General features: G+C 42.6%; 1 protein-coding gene across 2 annotated transcripts in view; it reads left to right on the top strand.

Moving 5' to 3' along the window:
- RASSF3 (Ras association domain family member 3) overlaps positions 1-24261 on the top strand; it is a 65805-nt gene that overhangs the window by 28205 nt on the left and 13339 nt on the right. The window lies entirely within an intron of this gene.

Raw genomic sequence — 24261 nt, 5'->3', positions numbered from 1 at the left:
GAAAGTATGCAGGAGAGGTCCCGATGAAGTACTGTGGCTGCCGAGGTGCCAGGCTTTGTCTAGGAGGTGTTTGGCCTGTGCCTGGAAAAGTGGCTGTACCTCAGACATGGGGGCCGGCGGTGGGCCACCGGTTAGGGAGTGGCATCTGTGCCCTAAATTGCATAGACTTGTGTTTGATGGGGCATGAAATGTGTGACAGGCGCAAAGTTGGTGGGTAAGTACCCCTCAGGTCCCAAGCAGGTCAAGGAGGCTCACTCTGGAATGTCTGGCCACGCAGCCTTTGGGAAGATTAGTTGGGCAGAGTTTGGCATTGCAATAGGATATCTGCCAGTGGGACCGAAGGTTGGAGGGAGATCTGGGATTGGGGAAGGAGACATGAAACTGGTTGTAGGCGCAGTGGGAGTGGATGAAGTCTCCTAACAGAGCTCTTGAAATTACACCAGCCTGGGCCAACCTCAGAGCTTCCGATTGGTGGTGGTTCTGGGCTTACAGCAGCAGTCTCCTTGGCCTGTTCTGATGCACTTTACCTCCCCATTCTGCAGGTAATGTGGGTCTAGGGTTCCCCTCTAGGACACCTTCACATCTCAGGAGGAGAATCAGAAGACAGATTCTGTCTTGATAGCCAAGGGAGCAGGATTAAATGTTCCTAAAAGGTCTTATTTCCAAAGTGGTCATGCCATCCCGGCTGTAAACCTTTCCAGAACAAAGAACTTGCGAACTTCCCAGGCTGCCACTTCTGGACAATTTTAAGGACCTGAGAAGCTTTTTGGTGAAATATGCCAATTGTCTCCTTGTATAGCTTTCAAAGAATGGGTCTTGCTGGGCGCACAAGGCTAGTCCTGCCTACCTGTGATACTCCTTATGGTTATAAACACAGTTTCTACAGCTCCCCAGTGTTCCTTTTCCCCACACCAAACATCTTCAGTGTACTCTGTAGTTTTCAGAGCCTTCATTCTGATTCGCTTTAAACAATTCCTCCATGCCACTATTGCTCTTCAAATAAGACATCCCCAAATTTAGGCATCTGACCAGCCCAGAGAAGATTGGGACCATTCAGTCCTTTCTTGTTATATAGATAATACACTTCTGCATTTATTTATTTATTTTTTTGAGAGAGAGCATGGAGGGATCCCAGGTATAGACCTTAACTATATCTTTACTTCATCTTGGAGTCTTCTGTTCTTTGAGCCTGTGCATCTTAACTGTGTTATCTGGCCCTTCTCCTAGCTATTTTTATTTTTCCCCCAAGTTGATAAGCGCATTTGATCCTCTCCCAGCAGAACGGGAAGCAGTGCCTAAAGCTAGGCCGAGGCAGCCCTGCCTGGATGTCTCTATCACATGACTCATAATGTGTTCAGTTATGAGCTGACAGATAAGACCAAATTCTAATATTTAATGCCTGACTAATGAGTTGTCCTGGGCATGCTAAAATAAAAAAATTGCCTTTGCACCCCAGGAGATGTTTACTAGGAAAGGAATTTTGCGGATCTTGTCTTTTCCTGTACCTTAAAGAAGCAGTTGGCACTAAAGTGATGTGTTGTTTTTGGTATTTCATACTGATTCTTACACACTTTTGCTTAAACTATATTGTAGTCATTGGAAAGTCCCGGCCCTGAGTATTTACTTTTAGTCACACTGTTCTGTAAACTTTAGGATTGGGCATGTAAGAGTGTTTACATGGTTGGTTTTTTGCCTTTTACCTCTGCTGCCACTAACACTGATTTCTTATGTGCTTATCAAGCAGCTTTCGAGAGGTATTTGCTATATGTGCTTTGCTGAATTTGATATAAATAGATTTGAGGTTGGTGTTTGAAAGTGCCCTATAACCATGTGCGGAGCTAACTTACCAAGGCTATGTTACTGCATTTCAGACACTCAAGTCTAATAATAGAAAAAGCAATCTCTTCACAGGCTGAGTCTCTCTGGTGCCCCTTCTTTTTTTTCTTTGGTTTAAGTGCTGACTAAACGTCAGGAACTTTGCTAGCTTACTTAATTTAAGGCCCAGGATCTATGGAGAGGCAGTAGAAAACGATAATGACCACTATACCTTGAGATGAATATATTAAGTTGTTCTTACGGTGCCATTTAATATTTAATTGTAGACTTGGTGACATGTATGAATTGTTTAAACATTATTATTTTGAATTATTGGAAGTGCTAAGGCAATAGTTTTAAAATTTGCAGGAACAGATGAGTTGATTAAATATCGGATATCCATGCTTTTCAAGATATTAGCCATTTCCTTTTTTTTACTGAATAACAATGAGGAAGCGTTATCTTAGCTAGAAGTTAAGGCTGAGGTTCTAATGGCAGAATAAACATTGCAATCTTATGGTTTCTTGAATGATGTCATTTTATGAATAGGTGATATATTTTGATTTTGCTTTATAGTACCAGATCTGTGATTTCTTCAAAGACACTGTCCCCTTTTAAACTTTCTGTATATTTTGGTGTTTGCTGTAGCACAGTGCTTTCTTCATTGTAGGCACTCAGACTTTTCTTTTTAAAACACATCCCTGGACCACAGTTTTACAGACATTATATCTATTTTCTAGAGGAAACAGATTAATCTGCTTCCCTGGCTGGTGTTTGAGCAGCCCTCCAACTGGGGGAGTGTCCAGTGCAGGTTCATTTTGGCAAAGGATATTTTTGCTCCAGTGTCAGATTGCCAGTTCTGCTGTTCTCCCCACTCTGATCCCACTAAAATCAATTTAATAGCACTGGGATGAGTCATTTCTACCTTGGCACAATAATCTTGCCAGTAGTCTAACTTTTATAATTAAAACTCTGTATCCCACCTGGAATGAATTCACCAAGTGAACAATTTCAGTCATGTTTCCTTAGCTATTGATATTGACGTCTGTGAGTACTATTATAAGAAACTACTTATGGTAGATTTATTGACAGAAGAACTAATGACACTAGTACCTGTCCCAGGAAAAATCAGCTCCAAAGTGAAATGAGAGCAAAGGAAGATCTTTAATTCAAAATGGTTTATGGATGAAGCACATGCATTCCTCTAAGCAACACTGGTATAGATCCGTAGAGGCTTTCACATCTTACATAATGCTCACAAGTTTTTCAATGTAGTATTCAGCTCTCTGTGATTATAAGTAAATAATTTCTTTTTTAAAAAAGCTTGAGATTACATTTTTATTGCTTCATCTAAGAGGATACAACATCAGAATTAAAACACACACACACACACACACACACACACACACACACCCCCTTCCCGTTTTTGATGGGAGAGAGGCAGGAAGTGCTGCAGAACAGGTGGGCACATACAGTCTTCATGATGGCAGTGAGGCTGGGGACAGAAGAGACCTGGAGATTCTAGAGAGGAGTCCTCTCTAGAAGTACATATCTTAGCTACTGTTACCTCTTTAAAAGCTTGTAATCGTAAAAAAAAACCAAAAACTAAAAGATACTACTCTTTTAGGATCATACATTTATGGTTTTCGTTTTTTTTTTTTTTTTTCAATCATTAAATCTTTTAATCCTAACTATAAACTCAAGTTACTTAAGGAGAAAAAGATCTCGAGATGTGCCTAGTAACAAAATTTCGGAACACAATTGTTTACTGGAAAGAATTATTTTTGGGGTTATTTGTGGTACATGTATATATGCATTTGAAGATAGTGGACAAGTAGTTATTGGACTTTTTAAGTTCTTGCTAAGTACTTTGGGAAATGTAGAAGGAGTACATGACTATCAACTAGATATAAACATTAAGATCATATTTATGGGAAAGAGGTGTGTGACTAGTAATGGTTGTAGTGTTTCCTTTTAGGTTGATGAAAATATTGTAAACTTAGATGGTGGTGATGGTTGTACAACTCTGCATATACGAAAGTCATTGAATTGTAAACTCCAAATGAGTGAATTTTATGGTGTGTGAGTCGTGTCTCAATAATGATGTTTAAAAAAGATCTTATTAATGAATTTGCACTTCAGAGAAGATTCCAAAATTACTTGGTGTTTCTGCGTGGCTTTTTGTATTTTCCAGATCACTCAAAGTAGGTGAAATTAAAGACGAGGAATGCCAAACACTTGTATCTCCTGGTGATGGGGAAATGCCGAGTGCTCCTGTATTTGTGTGGTGAAAGTTGTTTACACAAGCCTGAGTCTGTAAGCCCAGTGATAAAAGTGCTGAAGACCCACTCAGGCAAAGACTGACCAGAGAAATGGGCCTGCCTGGTGGGAAATCTAGGATTTCCTGATAGTGGTCCCTTAATTTGTGGACCATTCTGGGCTGTCAACAAAGTAGTAGTCTAAAGCAGCGGTCCCCAACCTTTTTGGCACCAGGGACCCATGGTCCTATGAGAATCTAATGCCTGATATCTGAGGTGGAGCTGAGGCTGTGATGCTATAGCGCTGGGGAGTAAGTGGCTGCAAATGCAGATGAAGCTTCAGTCCCTCACCGCTCACCTCCTGCTGTGCGGCCCTGTTCCTAACAGGCCACATCCCGGAACTGGCCTGTGGCTTGTGGGTTGGGAACCCCTGGCCTAAAGTAAGAGTAAAATTCCGACATGCTGGAAGTGGATGAACCTAAAAGAAATTACGCTAAGTGAAATAAGACAGTCAGTCACGAAAGGACAAATACTGTATTAGTCCACATACATGAGCTACCTAGAGTGGTCAGATTCATGGATAGAGAGTAGAGTGGTGGGGGTAATAGAGGGTCATTTTTTAAATGGATATAGAGTTTCAGTAAGGGAAGATGAGAAAGTTCTGGAGATAGATGGTGGTAATGGTTGCACAATTATGTGAACCTACTTAATGCCACTGAACTGTACACTTAAAAATGGTCAGGATGGTAAGTTCTGTGTTAGATATATTTAACTACAATTAAAATAAGAGTCAAGCCTCTTAGAAGAAAAGAGAGTAGTAGGACAGGGTATTTGGATTCTTTACCAGACTCGACACCTTTTTTGACGATCTCACTTCTGCTCTTGTCCTGAGTGTATGTGAGGGACAACCAGGATGCTTTTCGAGGTCCTTACCTGCTCCACCTTCCTTCTAGTTCAGCAGTCACTCATGGAACATCTCCTGTGTTCCAGAAATGGAGCTTGGCCCTGGGGAAGGATAAAAGTGTGTGCACCCCAGGGCATTTATAATCCAGAGGGAGGTCGGGAGAGATGCATTTGCTTAAAAAAAAAATTGTCACATTGCACTGCGTTCATTTGTGGTAGGAAGCGTGGGTGGCACTATTTAGGTAGTATTTGGTGGGTGACAGTGTCATGTCTGAAAACCTAATTTAAAGTAGTCACATCAACATGTGGCAGAAATTTGATACCTGCAGACATATTCTTTAAAAAGACAGAGCAGCTCTAGAAGAATAAGGGTTGCTATAGCCTAAAAATCTTCATGGAAAAAAGAAATCCTCGTGGTGCCAGAGGAACTGTGATCTCTCTGTGAGGAGCCACCAGATGAGGATGGAGGTGAACTGATGGCTACTGTTTCCTGAAGCAACGGAAGAAAGACACATCTCGTTCCTTAGGGGACTGGTGAGCTAGTCAGTGGAGAAGACTAAAATACAAATGTGTATTTAATTTGTAAACAAAACGGGTTTACAGAGTGTCTTGGTCCATTTGGGCTGCTCTAACACACCACCGTAGACTGAGTAGCGTATAAATAAACCACAGAAATTTATTTCTTACAGTTCTGGAGGTTTGGCCGTCCAAGATCAAGAGGCTGGCAGATTTGGTGTGTGGTGGGGGCCCACCTCCTTGTTCACCATAGCTTTTTTGCTGTATCCTCACATGACAGAAGGTCTCTGGGATCTCTTTTAGGAGGGCACTAAGGCCTCATGACCTAATCACCTCCCAAAGGCCCTACCTCCTAATACTTGAGGGTTAGGAATTTCACATATGAATTTTGAGGAAACACAAACATTTAATCTATAACACAAAGCAGTATATAAATGAGAATTAATTGACAGAAGAGAAGCATGAAAGCCAGGCGGGTTAGTGACAGTGACCATGAGCTCAGAGACCTTATTTTCGAAACACATCGTAGTCCTGTTAATGTTTTTACGGAGATATCATTCTCAGAGGCAGTCTTCATCTGTTAAATAAATTCTTTACAGGGGAGGTGGAAAAGAGGTGAAGTCGGGGCAAGGATGTGATATTTTTGGAACAGTTTGAAATACCAAATAATTTCCTGGTAAGATTAGATGGTTAAACCTGAACTGTGGTTATTCTCTTACTAATGAAATAGTCAAAAAGCAAACTGGAAAAGCTCGGAAGAACTGGTTTTCTGGCTCTTGTGCTGAATTCTGAGTTGTGTCCTGAGCACGCTGAAAAAATGTTGGCTTCATTCAACAAAGCCGGAAAAAATGTTGGCTCCAGGTGAGGGAGGAATCAGTTTTTGTGGACTACCTTTTTTGTTTTGAGGTTTGTTTGTGAATTTCATAATAAAAGTAAATCAGAGTTTATTTTCCTTTCAGTTTTCCATAGAGGGGAGGGAGTCTGGGAAGTTTGCTCCAAGTCAAAGAATAGCAAATTTTGAAAAATCAAATGCTAAGGATTATTAACAATGTTTCTGGAAACAAATCCTTTGTCCCCTACCCCCAACCTGATCCGGAAAAGGAAAACTAGAAAAACACTTAAAGTGATAATTCTTCTTTTCACTTATTCACAATTCCATTATCATTAACCAGTTACATTTAGAAACCATTGTTTGGTTAGGGACAAATACAACTTCACTTTTCATAAGAAAGGCTAATACTTTGCCCATTAATCCAATTTCCTGACCTTTAAAGAGTAAGTAGGTCATGAATCAAAATTTTCTTTTTTTAAATAGGTGGTGATACGATCATTTGTTTTTTTTTTCTTATAAAAGCAGGGACATTTTTTAAAATGTATTTTTTTTTCCCAATGATGAAAACAATACACACTCAGTACAGAAATGTTGGAAATAAAAAAATGGAGACATTTCAGTCTCTTTCACGATAACCGTTGGTTTTGTCTTGAGCAAGCTTCGTCCCTGTGACCTGCCTTTTTTCATTATACTGACCTTTCTGGTTTAGAGGACGTGTTTGTGGAGGGAGGGCTTGTCAGGGACAGTGGAAGCAGTTCTCTCTGGTCTTTTGAATTTGGAGGATTTGGGGAGGCAGTTATCCTTTCTCACCCCATCAACTTGTCTTTTTCTTGGAGAGCTCAAGGAGCTTCGCTTTGAATTCGTTAAATGTTAAATTCCATAGTTCTGGATAACAGAACGTTAACAGAACATTCTGCAGCAGCCCCTTACTTGTGAGGGTGTGTTCTCAGGGTATGTGTCTAGGTCAGGGGCGTGAAGTTGGAAGCTTCTGTAGAAGGAAGGAGCCCCCATGCAGCAGGCATTGGGTTCAGATTGTCGCCACTCACTACTCAGCGAATTGTGGCTGTGACAAGTTTAATGCAGTTTACTCGTGTGCTTAGTAACAACATTTCTTAGGTTAAGTGGTCTGATTTACTTCGTGCAGAGCAGGCTCTCAGACTTCTCTCCATAGGTGCTAAATGCATAAACATCTGTTTGTTTCTTTTATTCAGGAGTGTTTCTGAGTACCACCTATGTACCCAGGCCTTGCTCTCGGTACTTACTAGACACCGAAACAGAAAAATCCCTGTTTCCAGGGAGTTCAGATTCTTGTGGGGAAGGCAGTCATAAACAAGCTAAATGCCTAAAATATAAGATATAGTACATAGTGAGTACTAAGAGAAAAAAGTAAAGCAAGGAAAGGAGGAAATGAATGTGTGTTGATGTGTGTGTGTTGGGAGAGAGGGAACATTAAATTATTTAACCTGCAATGTAGCTGCAGGTTTTCATGTGTGATAGGCCTTTACTGCTGCAGCCGGAGGCCAGAATTCACCCTCTGCTGAAACGGACCATCCCAGCTGTCTCTGGCATGGTGTTTCCGGGATCAGGTGGGTTCTGGATCTCGCCTGGCTGGGAATGAGGGCTCTCGCAACAAGGTTTGGGGTTTGGGAGGGTGTGTGTGTGGTCTTTGGCCATACAAGAAGAGTGTTTAGAATATTGTCAAGCATTCAGTAAAATTTATCTATTATATATTAACGCTTTAGCCATTATGTTTTGTGTTATAAAACTCAAAGTTTTAAATAGAAACCCAAAGGGCCACTTTCTTGGAAAAGGTGCCCAGTTTGGAGCATAAACTTAATGTTGACCACCCTTCCCCCAATATTTTCCAGACTGGTACTTCTTTCTTCAAATCTCCTATCACCTCTCTTCCACCCCTTTTCATTCCCTGGGGCCATATTGGAGGACTAGGTTTTAAGGCAGGAACATGGGTAATGCATATAACAAAGGTAGCTTGTGTTGTCATCTAGTGAGTCAGGCAAAAGGAAGAAACATCATCAAGAGTCAGTTTTCTAAAAAATGTACATGGATAAAGGGGGAGAGAGGATAAGAAATATAGTAAAGGTGTGGTATATGCTGCTTAGTGGAGAAAGAATACTAAGTATAGCTAGTTTAGTGACTAAATTTGTGTTTTGGAAAATACAGAAATTCATTCAGGGATGCAGGCTTATTCTGTGTCACTCACACCTGCAATTTCTCATTACTGGTATCAAAAATTATACTCAAACTTTAGCGAAGCTACTGCTAATTCACTTCCCTATGTAGTATTTGTACCTCAGTTTAACTAAGTCATTTTAATAGATCTTCATTGAAAAATGTTAGAATTATCTCCCCTCCCTAAAAAACCAGAGGTTCAGAATTAAAAGGTATGTGGTTCTCTGTTGGTTATGGTATTTTGTGAACTAAATCATCTAAAATCAGGAAAGCAATGAAGTCTAGTGGAAATTTTTAGCGTGCATAAATTTGGGGCAGATTAGTCTCTACATCTCAGTTTTTTCACATGTGAAATAATTATCTCACAAGGTTGTGATGATTAAATAGATATATGTGTGTCTGGCACAAGGTAGATGCTAAAATTAAATCTGATTTGGCTTGTGTCAGAAATAGTTTGGACAGTCCTGATATTGACTGAGAACCCTCAGTCAGATTGCCCAATTAATAAGCATTAATTTTTAATGTTAGATTTTAATTTAATGTTATTATTAAACACCAAATTTATTTACTATTATTACAAATAGTAGTAGTAGTAATGACGATGGTAGCCAGCCAGACATTGTAAAGTGCTTTATATGGGTTACCTTAGTTACTGGTGGGAAGGGGGAGAATGTCTCTCTCCCTCCCTCCCTCTGGGTTCTTGTGGTTGGATTAATAGTAAAATTGACACAAGACAGATTAATAAGAGAAAAAGCAATGTAATACTTATGCACGGGAGATCATAAAATAATGCTCAGTGAGTGCCCAAGAGCTGGCAGCTTTTATATCTTTTACACAAACAATAAATTCATGAAGAATCGACAGGACAAAGAAACTTAGGTTTGGATGCTTATTAGTGAGGGATCTAAGCTTGTGCATATTAAATTACTAAGAGAGTCACAAATTTTGTTTATATATGCTCTATGGCCCTAAACTCTCTGTGGTGACCAGGATGTCTCTCTTATTAGCTTCCAGGTACAGGGAGGGCACTTTTCATATGGGAAGTTTATTCCTGCTTTCAGAGAGACAGAGACAGAGACAGAGAGACAGAGAGAGAGAGAGAGAGAGAGAGAGAGAGAGAGAGAGAGATATCAAAGTGTTCTTACACTGGCAGTTTCTTAAGTAACTAATTAAAAATAATATGCCACTGGGGATATTTTGGGTTGGCCTCCCTGGGCCCCCTGACATTACTCTGAACAAGGACCGTCTGAGGGCAGCTATTTTTATTATGTTCATTTTGCTGACAAGAAACTGAAGCTTAAGTGAGATTAAGAGATTTCTAAAGTAATGAAAGAAAAACGTTGTATTAAAAGATCACTTTTTTTTTGGTCAAGATAGCATGATTTGAAAAGTCATGGGAGGTTGCTTATAAAAGATAAAAGTAAGAGCTTTCTTTTTTGGATCAGTTCAGTGTTTTGCAGGACAAAAGCCAGTTTGCCCTTAAACAAATGGACACTCAAATATTTCTTGTTGACCTTAAATGAACAACCAGATATTTCTCCAGCAAAATGGGTTTATTTGAGAACAACACAGAACTGCAGCTAAGCACATGCAGTCTCATGGCAAATCATGCCAAGTCCAGAGAACAAAGGAGAGGGACTTTCTTTTATAGAGGAAAGGGGGAGTTCACAGGTACTGCTGTAAACAAAGAGTCCATTGGAGGAAACTGGGAGTTAAAAAGAGTAGTGGCTTTTCATTGGCTGAGTTGTAACAATCTTTCATTGGCTGAGTGTTTGCCAGGTGAGGAAAAGATCTTTTTTCGGCTGGAGTAGTAGAGTAGAAAAACATGCTCCTATTGGAGATGGAAGGCAAGGCTCTTCCGGTTTGAGGTAATTGACAGTGAGTGGTAGGGTGGGAGAGCTCCCCCTACAGGCCCTCCCAACTCTAATTTAAATGAGGTTTCTGTTTATTCACACTCTCATCCTCCAGTCTCTACACACGTAACCGTGTTTCATGCATATAATAACGGGCCATTAGAATACTGATTGAATGGAATCCTAAAGTCTGGTGATATTTTGGTCAAGGAAGGATAGCACATACAAAGGCAGTCCTATAAGATTAATGGAGCCAAAAAATTTCTTCTGTTCCTAGTAATATAGAGCAATGTATCCCTCATGTGTCTGTGATGATGCTGAATAAACAAATCTACTGCTCAGCCAGTTGTGTAAAAGTATAGTGTGTATATATATAAATATACATACTGCACATATAATTATGTACAGTATAGAATAATTGATACTATTCATAAATGACTATGTTATTGGTTTATGTATTTACCATACTATTTGTCATTATTTTTTAGAGTGTGCTCTTTCTATTTATTAAAAAAAAAATCTTGCTGTAAAGCAGTGCACCCTATTATGCTGGCAGCAGCCTCTTGCATGTCATGTTTGCTGTGTCTCTTGATTACATCTCGTTCTCTTGTGCTTAGTTTAACGTGTGTGTGTCATACGGTAACATGCTGTACAGGCCTGTAGTCTAGGAGCAATAGGCTATAACCGATAGCCTAGGTGTATAGTAGCTATACCATCTAGGTTTGTGTAAGTGCACTCTGATGTTTGCACAGGGACGAAATTGCCTACTATCACATTTCTCAGAATGTATTCCGTCATTAAGCGGCACATGAGACTGTATTTTCATAGTCTTCTTGAAAAGTCCGAAGAAGTTTCTAACTTTGCTTTCTTCTAAGTTGATGTGGTCACCTGGGAAATAACTGGCCTACTGCTGACTATTAGTTCCCACAGGAATGAGAGTCCAGCCTGTAATCTGTTTTTCAGGGAATGAAATAGGTTAGTTTGGTCATCGACACTCTGGGCAGGCTGGGACACCCTTGGCAGGCTGAGACGCTTGTGATTTGTATCACAATAACCTTTCCTTTGGGATTCCTGATGCTGAGACTCTCCAGGCAATTGGGAACTTGTGGTGAATCAGCAGCTAACCATCTTTGCATTTAGCAGTTTAGAATTTTGATACACCCAGTATTCCACTTACCTGGAAATGAAAAACTTAAGTTCTAGAATGCAACATTCTCCCCCCCCCCCCCAAAAAAAATTGTGCTTATTTCCTCTCTTTAATTAAATGTTGATATTTTGGTGAATATGGAGTGAAGTTATGTTGATTTCAGTGTTTAAAAATAAGACCAAAGAGACATAGCAAACCAGTATGAGAACCTTGATTGGATCAAAAACTATGAAAGATAATTTTGAGACAGATAGGGAACTCAGAATATGGGATGGTTATTGAATGATATTAAGAAATTATTATTGATTTTCTTAGGTATGATAAGGGTGTTTTGATTATGTAGGAGAATGTTCTTATTCTTCAAAGATTCATGCTTAAGGATGTAGAGGTAGAGTGTTATGTCTGCAATTTTAGAAGTGGTTCTACAAAAATAAATAAAGCTCACTTCCTACACAAGGATGGGGTTAAAACCACTGGGGGCAGGAACCGCATCTGCCCTGGTGCCTGACACACAGGAACATGCACGGTATAGTTTTTGCTGAATGGGAGGGAGAACATTCCTGAGAAATCAGCCTGTGCTGTTATCCCTGTCCTTTCCCTTACACTGAGCTCCTGAAGGGCAGGGTCTGTCTTTGAATCTTCCCAAAGCACCTCACATAGTGCCCGGCACTCATTAATCTCTGTTACACTAATAGGAAAATTGTGAACAGCACAACTAGCGTAATAGCAGTGACATATGAACGTGGGTTCCCTTTTCTTGCAGACGTTTTGACTGGCAGGAATCAAAGGATGAGGGGAATCTGGTTTCTTGTGGGCCTTTCCAGGCTGAATTAATAGCAGGTCTGAAAAAAAGAGGGGCAGGGCATTGGGTGATACAGCCAAGATCTCCAAGACATACATATTTTTTCATAAAATAAGCAGGTGCCACTGTGCATGGTGAAAGCTGAGCTTTCTGGAAGTTCCCATCCCAAACTTTGGAACTTGGTGTGGTCTCAGGCTTCGCTAGTCAGAGTTTTTAAGAGGTAGGGTAGGCTGGGGGTTGCCCTTTAGCTAGGAAATGTTGCTGGAGCCTGTTCTTGGGCGGTATTGGGAAGGGAAGGAAACTTACCATTTTGTGTTAATTTATTGCCTCTTGCTCATGTGTGTTTTTACATTGTTCACTGTTTTATCAAGATAGGCGGTGAGAAATAACAGCTGTAGGCAACTTTCTTCCCCAGGTACTAAGCAAATGGTGTGTTTCGGTATAGAATGGACTTCATTACAGAATGCCAATGTTTATTTTTCATTTTAGGATGAAAGAAATGAGGTACAAAGAAGGAAAACTATTTTTTCCCCTTGTAATAGAGTTTCTTTCTACTGAGAAGGTCAGAGTAGTTAACTGAAACAGACTAAAAATACCCGTTAGCAGCATGCCGCAGTATTTTCTCTTTGTCTAAAATTAGCTGATTTGAGCTGTATACTCTGTTTTTCTAAAGCCTTCCATTAGGTGCTCTAGCTACTTTTCCCCGTGGTCTTGTGAGCTCCGGATAACGTGTTTGATGGGGAAGCAAAGTCGGAATGACTTTATCCTTTTGAAAGAACTTACAAATACGAGGCGGGTTCGTGCTTCGATCCCACCTCCTCCAGCGTGCCTTCCTAAGGCTTTTCTCAGCTGTGCTCCCTCTGTACCACCTGTCACTTTTATCTTCCAGTAGCATCACTCTTCCTGTCCCACTGCTGCCCCGAAGGGCAGAACCTGTGCTTGGTTCCTTGTTCTGTTCCAGTGCCTCACACAACTATTTGGTAAATAGTTTGACAAGTATCTGTCAAATGCCAGAATGGGTCCATTTACGAGGCAGAAAGAAAAGCAAATACAATTTGTTAGTGGTGTACACAGGGAGACTTAATCTTTTCTCTTGAAAGTTAAAAGGAAGTGGGGACAGAAAAGAAAGTGGGAGAGAAACTAGCTGAGGTGGGAGTGGCTGGGAAGTGTTGACAGGGTCAGGGTGTGGTGGCAGAAGCCTTTTGTTTAGAGGGCCCGATGAGAATGTCTCCACCAGGTGGGGCGGGCAGCCACTACCAGCCTTTCCTCTGCTTGAGCCCTGGATGGCCCTGGATATTTCTAAGGCATATTTTTGTTTTCAAAATAATATCTGTGCTTTCAATAATGTGGTGTGCCTGCCTCAGTTGGGGAACAACGTTTATTTTTATGAAAGTAGGTGTTCTTTGTTAACAGTTTATGTTTGTCTGGAAATGTTTTCCGGTTGTCCCTGGGTGTGTGCGTGCGTGCGTGCGTGTGTGTGTGCGTGCGTGCGTGTGTGTTTGCTGTTACAAGTTCCTTGAGAGAAGGGAGTCATCGCTTGTATTTTAGACTAATAGAATTTCTGCCTTAGAAATGTTCCTTTGTTACAGGTGTTGGGGTACTCCCGGAGGGCCAAATTTCATTGTTTTCCTGCTGGAGTTCTGAATCAGACAGGAGTAAGGAAGGTGGAGACCAAAAATTTATTACCAATAGCAGATAAAGCTGATATGGAGTATGTGGCTTATCCCTGTGGGCAAGTGGCCTTCCTGAGGCTGTCCTCCGGTGTGTCCTATGGATAGTCCCCCTACAGACCAAGAGCAGAATGTTGGCCCCCAAGTGAGGCCAGAGGGAAGGACCGGCTATGCATGCACTTTCTCCTTCTGTGCTTGCTGATCCTGTCCTTGTAGGGAAGGGAGACTGATGGGTGGAAAGAGGAAACCTTCCTTCCCTATTAAGAGGCTTAAAAAAAAAAAAAAACAAGACACCCAGAGAGGTTGTGTATTTTCCTGAGGTCACACAGCTAGTTGGCAGCAGATTTTTGTCTTGGGCTCTAGAGGCCAGTCAGTATGAATAGAAAGGGCATCGTTTAGCAGTTGGCTAGGACTCATGTTCACATTCTACCTCTGTGACCTTAGTCTCCGTCACATCTGTATGATGGGGTTAAAACTTGCACCTCAAGTGCTCTTGGGAGGGTTACATGAGATCTAACCTGTGCCGAATAACCCGGGCCAGTACTTGGCCTCCATTTCTTCATCATCAGTAATGCAGACATCACCCAGCGAGTCCAGGGCATTTACTAGCCCCTTTTTTCTTCTTAATCTTGGCTTGGAGCCTCAGAAAACATGGTAATTGGGAGGTGGTTCTCAACAGAGTAGGATTTGGAAGTTGACTATTTTAACTTTGATCTTTTAGGAGGAATTCCTAAATTAAAAGAATTTTACACATCACATGCACCTGAGAAAAACTTCACGTAATGCCTGGAACTGATTTTGCAGTCGGGAGTCGAACAATGTGGCCTGTGTAACCTTGGGAAACAAATACCTTTCAGTTCAAAATATTCTCATTTATTTTCTAGGACATTCTTTAAGTGGCTGTTCTAAAGGTTTTGTTTTGTAGTTAGACGACTTTATGAAAAAGTGGCGGTGGGAGGAGGGTGGGGGTAGGAGAATTGGTGGCCTAAGCGAAGGGGCAAAATAGGTGAAATATTCACATCTTTGTGTAGAGGGATCTGGTGCAGGACTTGCAAAATGTAATACAGACCTTCTCGTCTGAGATACTGGATAAAACAGTTCCCTGTGCCCTCAGGGACACTGTTGTTTCAGGCGACACCCCACTCTGGCTAAGGATGCAGCTCTAAGCAGGCGTACATCCTGTGTGGAATACTGTGCGGGCCCTCCTCTGTCAGAGCCTGCTACTGGCTTCCTGTCCAGATCATTAGTGAAACACAGCTCTGAAGCTGCATCCACACAACTTTGATCCACGTTTGTTTCAGACCCCTAACGCTAATACATTCATTAAATTAAATTCAATTTCCCTTCTTTCTTCCACTACAAATCACATTTTACTTTCAGCAGGTTTACAGTCCACGCTTTTCAGCTGAGCTGCCCCTCTCTTTCCCCTGCATCCCGCCCCACCCCCGCCCGCTTTCTCTGCTGACCTGGCCCGGGTTGTGGGGGGAGGGTGGTGCTGGCTGGGTCGCTGACCCTCAGCACTGAGGAAAGGTGGGGCGGGAGGGCACTTCCTCCTGGGCCTTGGACTTCCTGTGCATGCCAGGAGGGAAACAGAGCTGGAGGGTGTGTGAACCTTCAGGTTAAACAAGCAACACAAATACTCCTGCACAAAAAAGAAAATTTAAATTGCTGTAAATTACAAAAAAAAATACTGGCAGGTCTATTTCCAGGGCAACTGGAGGGTAGCTGTTTTCTTTAAATTGGCAAACTGATAGGGTGATGTTAAACAACTTACCTTTTATTTTGGCAATTGTTGGTAATAGCAGTGTGTCTTATTTTTTTTTATTTTTATATTTTAATGGCTAGGGGAGCCGTTTTTATATCCTGGATCACAGTGGCCAGTTTTTACCTGGGAGGTTTCTGGTTTGCTCTCTAGAAATTTCCATATATTGAACATCATAAGTGCAGCTGGCTGTAAGCCTTAAGGAGAGTAGAGGATAGCTTTGCCACATCGGTGCCTCTGTTCTCAAAGGCGGAGTTGTTTATCTGGGGGCAGCTCCCCCCATGAAGGGCTGTAGACACATCAAAGCATGTTCAGTTATTCTGGCCAAGTGTCGAATTGCTTTGTGTTGACTTTTGTTTCCAAGGCTGGTTTGTAAATTTATTTTTTTATGCATGAAAGTCATTTTTTTCTCCCTAGATTTAACTTCCCCCACTTCCGCCCCCCACCCATACCAATGAACAGTCATAGACTTGGGAGAAGTTTTTGAAAATTTTGTAAGTTGTATAGAAAGAAAAAACACCACCTCAAACATCACCAATCAGGCATAAACACTGCTAATGTTTTAGAATATTTTCTTCTAGTCTTTAGGCACATAGTTTGTCATACTTGATAATACAGTTTCTCCTTGGATTTTTTTTTCCAGTTAAAAAACTCTTCTATTGGCTTCATGTTAACAGCTACTATACGGTCCCTCTTAAGATCTGAAGGTATTTATTTAGCTATTTCCTAAAAGCTGGGCATATGGTTTCTAAATTTTAAACTAATTCTCTGTGGTTCTGGAGGGATTACTAATGTCCTAGGAAATTGCTAGCTGTGTTAGTATTTCATCCTCCAAAACTCAGTTTGAATACTGTATATCAAAACTGCGAACCCTCCAGAAGCCAGCGATGTGCAAACCTGGGGTCCCCTGTCCTCATCGGAGGTACTCTCCTCCCACTTTCTTGGCTTAATTGGCTCTGAATCAGACAGACCTGAGTAGGAACCTTAATGCATGTTAATTCTCGTAAGTTTCCACTTTCCTATTTGCAAAATTAGATAATAGTAGTACCCAGTTCCAGGGTTATTGTGAAGATTCCAAGTCAGGTTGTGAGGGGTGTGGCACTTTGGAACTTGGTGATGATAGGGTTCACTAAGAGCAGCTGCTGCCACCCTCCTCCCTGCCTCTGTCCCCCTCAGGGCTTTGGGCTGGCTAGTTCTTCCAGGCCAGGGTTTGGAAGAGGGACCAGAAAGGAGAAGGAAGCCAGAAGGGGGAGGTGTACCGAAAGGACGTTTTTTCCTCCCTTCTAAGTATAAAGTTCAAGTGTTTGTTTTGGACACAGCCCGAACCCTCAAAGGTCTGGGCTGGGAGCGAGCCCCTGGCCTGGTTCAGTGAGGCGGGGGAGGTGGGCGGGCCAGGGGTGCGGGCCCTTGGGCATTCTTCTAGTAGGGGGTCTGCTCCCCTGGTCCTCTCCCCTTCTGGTCTTTCTTTGTGTGTCACCTGATTGATCCCAAGCCCCTGTCTGACTAACTTATGTCCCTGACATTCTCCTCGTGACTTTTGTGTTTCTCACCCCATCTATAAGGCAGAGGGCAGGAGAGGATTTCTGTAGAAAAGAGCATTTTTAGAAGGAAATTGCTTACGTGAAGCTCTTCAAGGTACCTGATTTTTATCAGAATTGCTCTAACATCTTTTTATGACTCCAGAGTCCTTTTACCTCCTTCTTATGAAGGAGGAAGGTGATTCCTCAGATAAAACCAACACCTTGGGCTGCCTTTGTGAAAGAAATGGCTACTGAGGCGGATGGAGCTGGATATGTGTGCCCTGCATGTGCTGTTTTCTGCACATATCATTGTAATTCTGAGAATGGAGGGCAGTATACGAGTATCTGTCTTTATTCTTCATGTATTGCCTGTGGCAGAAGAATGAACCCTTGTACACTTGGTACTTCAGCCATGCCTTTTAAGGGCTACGAACAGACTTAATCAAAAGAGCCATCTTGAGTGGAGTATAAGAGAGGAGGAGAATTCAGGAAGAGGGGATAGATTGAATTAATGGGAACAAGAGTGCTATAAAACAGCTTAACTTCTCGTGGCCCCCTCAGACTTAAAAGTTTGTCTATTTAAAAAAAAAAAAAACATTCATGATCTGGACACCTGGCTTAGAAGGACTGCCGAGTCTCTCCCTACTCCCGTGGCGCCATCCCTGTGCCTCGGATGGTGTGCGAGAAAGCTGTGCAGGTGTGTTGGGACTAGTGCATTAGTGACACTGCAAGGAGTAATACCTGAGGATTTACGAATTCAGGCCTTAAAGGAGTTACTGTGATTGTGTTGTGTCCCTGGACATTGTCATCCTGAACTAGTAAGTCGTCATCTGTACTTTTTAACTCTTTGTTGCCTGAAAACGTAGAACCTTAAGTCGCTTTTCAATCTTTTATTATTTAGACTCCAGATTATAATTGGCAAGGAAGAAGATAAGAGATAATATTTGGATAAGCTTGCTTCTGACAGTTTTTCTTGGAGTGCTGGTCTACAGACATTTCTAATTTTCTTGAGACTCTCCGTGTTCTGTTCAATTTAGGTGTCAGCTGGCAAGGTGACAACTCCATTTATTTGCAAGGCCCCTGATTTTCACCTAACATTAGTGGGGCTGGAGAACCCCGAGCTTGCTGAGTTGCCCAGATGGGCTCCACCTGCCTCCTCTGTGGTTGCTGCAGAATTCCTTCATGCTTCCTGTCTGGCTCACCTCCAAATGAGCTTGCTCATTTCCTTTCTCTGAACCCCCCCTTCTGACAAGGTTCAAAGGTTCCCTAAAGGATAAGGTGGTCCCGAGGCCTGGCATCCAAACTCTGACCTTCGTAAGAGCCTCTAGTATCCCTGGGCTAACCCGAAGTAGTGGACAGTGGTTCCAGAGCCATAGTTGTAATTGCTGTTAGCCGAAGGAAATGGGGGGCTGCTGGATGACCCTTAGAGCTGTGAGCATTGAGATGTTTAATCTAGAATTTAGGCTGGGCACTGTGTCACTGCCTGGCGTTGTAGTGTCAGTTATAACTTCCCTCCTGGCTTTGCCACAGTCTCATTTATTTTTCCAGTTAATTTGCATAATACCCAATGGACTTTTTGTAGGTACTTGATTAAGGTAGTGTTGTAGATGCTATAGAGCAGGGGTCCCCAACCCCCAGGCTGTGGACCGGTACTGGTCCGTGGCCTGTTAGGAATTGGGCCACACAGCAGGAGGTGAGCAGTGGGCCAGTGAGCGAAGCTTCATCTGTATTTGCATCCTCTCCCCAGCACTAGCATCACCGCCTCAGCTCACCTCAGATCATCAGGCATTAGATTCTTATAGGAGTGCCGGTCCCTGGTGCCAGAAAGGTTGGGGACCGCTGGTATAGGGTATTAGAACACTCACTGCTGGAAGGGACCATAGTCCGGTGCTCTATTTTAATAACCATGGGAGCCGAGTACTTGAGGACATGCTTTCCTGTGAAAACATGAGAATTCACTGCTGCTTCCATTCTGATGGAGACCTCAGGAGAGGTAGGCTGAGGCGGGAGTGCTGACTCACCTTCGGCCACAGTCTTTTGCTAATTATCAAGGCCGATTGGCCGGATTTGGCTGTACTTGGGTCTGAGGCCTCTAATAATCTCTCATTTCTTTGTTACCTAGCTCACCTAGAATTTGAAGAAAGTTAAAACCAGTTGTGAAATGTATCACCTTTCAGAAATGAATAGCATCTTAATTGACTCCCTTTGAAAACATGTCACTGGGATTTCTGAGTGTAATCTGGTATGCCTTGAGGTTGGGACCTCAAGCTGGGGCACTCTGGGGAGACTGGTCCACCTCCAAGTTTGTTTTCTGGCTCCAAACAAATGAGTGGCTGTTTGACTATTGGCACGCGACCCGGTTTTCAAAGTACAACCATATAGGGTATGGCGGACTGGTAACCAGGGGTTTTGAAAAGTGAGGTCATGGGAGGCCCAGATGAAACTCTTTTAATGTGTATCACAACTGCAATTAATCTTATTAACATGCTGGGCCTGTGCCTGCTCCCACTGCCCCGGGTGTGCGAGGGTATTTAAGGGGCATGCTTTGAAGGACTCTCTTCTTTGATGGTGCAGATGGATAACAGAAGCGTATAAAGCTCTGTATCTGGTATTATAAAGGCCTTTTGTGTGCCCTTGCAGATTCATCTAGTTTTGAGAGGCAAACAAAAAACCTCATGCAGATTGATAAGATGGACAAAAGAGGATTGATTGTAAACACAGTCTTGTAGCTGCGGGCTCTGTGGCCAGATAGAATCAGTCAGAAAGGAAGGAGCCCCTCCTGCGTGCGCAGTGTGGAGCTAGTTCCAGCACAGTATTCAGGATGGAGGTTTAAAAACACTGTCTGCTTGTTTGGAGGCAGGAGCAAACATAGAAACAGCAAACTGTAGAAGGTGCTGTGGATGCGAAACCTGCCCTGATGGAGTAGCATAGGGGTTTGGGGTTTGCAAGACAGAGGTGGGTGAGGGCTGTTGTGGGTAGGCCAGCTTCCTGGGTGGGGTGGGCTTTGAATGGGAGGATCGCCAGGTGAGGCGCAGGGTGGGGTGCACGTGGTGCTCTTAGGAGTGCTCCTAACTTGAGAGTTAAGCGTGGCCGAGTGGTAGGGCTGTACATGGTAGGAGGGAATAAGGCTGGAAAAATTTAAAGGCACTAGATGGCACACGTAGATCTCTCTCTCAGGCTCAAGTGCATTTGAGAGAAGGCTAGTGCAGTGTTGCATCCTTATAAGGTTGCTGCCTAGTTCTATTTTTGAAGTCCATTTTTTAGAAGTTATCTGAAATACCCACCTAGACTCCCTTCTGCTGCTCTTTTTTGTTTAACAAGTAGCCTTGGGGATAAAGAGGTTGTTTAAAATTGTTAAGTTCAGCAGATGTGGTTTGGGTGTGCTAATATCTCCTAATGAATACAGAATCCACTCACTAAGTGAATAATTAATAGAAAAAATATCTGTTTTTGTATAATGTGCCATTTGTTAATAATGAATGCCACAGTTACAACATCATTAGGTTTGTTCTCAAAGTTTTCTTGCTGTGTGCTTACAGTTTTCTTAATTGCTGGGCTTCTCAGAGCCTTTAGCATTCTAAAATACTTTGGGAATCTCTAAGGGATGGGGAAGGTGGAGGAGGAGGAAAGAGAAGTGCCTTTTCTGTTTGTAGAACATCTTGGAGAATCGGTGTCCCGTGAGGCACTGTTTGGGAACATGGTGCCCTCCTGTTCGGCAGTGCTGTGTGCATTGTCCTTGCCCTTGTCCCATTAGCCGCCCTCCAATTTTCCATTTACTTTTCCTACTCTGAGATAAGTGATACAAGAAAAATGAGGGGCTGTTACATCCCTCCCCTTCCTTTTTCTTTACAATTAGAAAACATGAAGAGCAAACAAGTGGGTGCATAGAACAGTTTCCTACAAGCTGAATTTGGGCAAGATGTGCCCCTGAATCCTCACATGAATGGAAAGGGGCCCTGACTCTATATCCTGTAATTTCAAAAAATCTTCTCATCTGGCAGGGGAAAAAATCCTAGCATGGCCAAGATGAATCAGCTTGCCATGGCCAGACACCAAGATAAGCGTGAGTCTCTAGACGTGGCACCCAGCCGATGGTCAAGACTGGTGCCGTGAGAACCCAGCAGCAAGCAGCACACAATACTTAATTTGGTGTCTCTGTTGGAATGGAGTTGGGAAGGAAGATGTCTCATGGGGTCATTACCAAAACCAAGGCTCCATTCTGCTCGAGCTATCCCCGAATTGCGTTTGCAGCAGGGCCCTCCGCTCCAAGGAAGTGTGGTCTTAGGATGATGGGTGCTCGATGTCTTATTCTGTACACAATGCAGGACTGGCATGTGTTCTGTCTGTATTGCACGGGGTACCCAGTTCTATTTGGGACATCACACTGGGGTTTTTCCACAGCTGGAAATGAGATGAAAAGTAGGTATCCATGAGTTTGGAATCTAGCCTCACTTAGAGAAAGCACCTGTTAGCCTGGTAAGTTGACCCTTCTCCATGGGCACAGGCTGGACCCTGAACCTGGCCAGGGGTAACAGGAGCTCCAGCAGCTCCATGTGAAAGCTGTGGGACCGCTGGTGGCGAGGTGATGACACCATTTACCGATGCCGAGTATGTCATGCCCCTGACATTGGGCGCTGTGCATATATTGTTCCCACTCAATCAGAGAATTATGCTATTTGCACTTTTTAAAAAGGGTCAGTAGTTTTATTTATTAAAGAGGTCTGTGATGCAACCCCCTCCAAAAAAGACACCCTCGCCCCCCCCCAAAAAAAATAGCAAAGAGATTAGATGGAGATAAGACAAACCTAAGTTGTCAGCCAAGAAAAGGCAGAATAGGCAGGAACCACAGCTATCTTCCCTAGCTTTAAGTGTTTGGCACAGAGCCATGCATCAGTAGGCAGGCAATAAATAGTCAAATAATAGGTTGTATCATTTTCATAACAGTTCTATAAAGTATGTGTTGGTTTGCACATTTTAATAAGATGAGAAAGCTGAGACTCAGGGAGGTTAAATAGCTTGCCTTTGGTCACACAGCTAGAACGTGGCAGAGCTGTACTTCAGACCTAAGTATATCCAAACCCTGGCCCATAAGCCTTCAGTAGGCTAAAACAGAGAGTGGCAGTCACATTCCTCTTCACGCTCCCTCTCTTGAACATAGCCACTCCCAGTTGTTTTATATATACATATAGTTGTTGTATTTTTAACTTAAATGTTTTTTAAAGTTTTGACATAATTTTAGAAACAGTAAAGTTAGCAAGAAAGAGTATAAATAATTCCCAGACCCTTTGGCCATGTCTATAGAAGTATATATTCTTGGAGGATCTTAATTTGCGAACCGTTTTAACATGAGATTAGGCCACACTCCTTTAGCACAGCCTGGGCCACGCTGCACGAGGATTGCTGTGTGTCTGTGGGGTAGGGCGTGTCCCCTATGAGAAAGTTCACCGGTGGAAAAAAAACAGCAGTGTGACCCCACCCAGGAACTGAAGAAACCCAAGAGCAGCCCTCAAGGACTTGCCGGATGAAAATGTGAGAGAGGAGTCCGAGGTTTGTAATTTTGCGTGGAAGAACTCTCCCTCTGAGAAACTTGAGGATTTGGGGGAATATAAAAGAATAGTCGCTTATAAAAAAAAAAAAAAAGATGACTTGCGACTTCCCAAACACACACGCCCAGGCGTGGTGGCATCGCACGCCTCCCCCCCTGCTGCCAAGAACAGTAACCGATGCGCTCGCAGGCTGCGCCCATGCCCTTTCCTCTCCTCGCCAGCGCGATCACAGATTAATGTTCATGCTGTTTTATCAGTGCCCCGCCACACAGGTTTTTTTTTTTTTTTTTTTTTAAACCCTCTCCTTGCCTTCAGCCTTCCTACTCATTGTACCTACTTTTTCCCTTCTGGCTTCCATGTTTTTCTCCTCCTTCCCACTAAGACAGCTGTATTCCCAAAGGCAATGTATTTGAAGGAAGGGCTGGAGGATTCTTCCCTATGTTCGAGGAAAGGGGGTCTCTATTAAAGGGGTAAATAATTTGGAAGTTTTCCAAATCGGGAGACTCTCTAGTTCTGACACTAAAAGAAACCACTGTCCTTCGCTCCAGGGCCTAAGCTTGTGACTCCGGTGTGTTTCCCCCTGCGGCTGCACTCCTCCGCCTGGAGAAACTGTGCTCGGCTACCATTTTGGAAGCCTTTTTTCTTTGACAGTCCTCGCTCCTCCTCAGCCTGTGATGGACAGTGAGCACCGTGAGAGTGGAGGTGACATCCCCACCGTCAGGCAAGTGCCTGGTGCACAGCAGAAGCCCAGCAAATATTTTAGTCAGTGAGCAGGCCTGGTTCTGTGGCCTTGGTGTGCAAATGCTGCATCAGTCGACTTATAAATATGGGATCACATCAGAGCGTAGATCGTAAAAGTTCTCATTGCAAGGAAAAAATAAACAGGTGATGGGTGTTAACTAAAGTTATTATGCTGATCATTTTGTAATATATACATATATCTAATCCTTATGTTGTACACCAAAAATGTTGTATGTCAGTTATATCTCAGTAAAAAAAAAGAACACACAAAAAACAAAAAAACAGGATCATAGCTTTTTAGGTTTTAGGTGCTTCTCTGAGATTTACTTTCCAGTTGATCTTTTAATACTGACGGTTCAGACTTGGAAGGGATCTCGAAGGTCCTTGGGTCCAGCTCTTTTCTGTTATTGCTCCCTATAGTTTCCTGGGTTTTTAATCTCTATGAGAGGTTATTACACAAGCATGTCTCAGTTATCCATTTGTGGACGATCTAGAGAATGCTTCTCTTCCCAGACTGGCTTTCTCCTTTGATTTTCCTCCATTTTCTGGGAATGCTGACGTGAGGAGCCTAAGGGTGGATGCTAAGTCCAGTAAGCATCACCCAAACCTGTAGTTAAGAACTGACCACACTGGTGCTAAGTGACATAAGTCAGACGGAAGAGGAAAAGAACTGTATGATTTCACTGGTATGTGGGATTTAAAACAA

The sequence above is a fragment of the Rousettus aegyptiacus genome, unplaced genomic scaffold (assembly GCF_014176215.1).
Source record: "Rousettus aegyptiacus isolate mRouAeg1 unplaced genomic scaffold, mRouAeg1.p scaffold_m13_p_2, whole genome shotgun sequence".
Lineage (NCBI taxonomy): Eukaryota > Metazoa > Chordata > Mammalia > Chiroptera > Pteropodidae > Rousettus > Rousettus aegyptiacus.
Note: the sequence above shows the minus strand (reverse complement) of the source record. Positions and strands in the feature narration are given on the sequence as shown.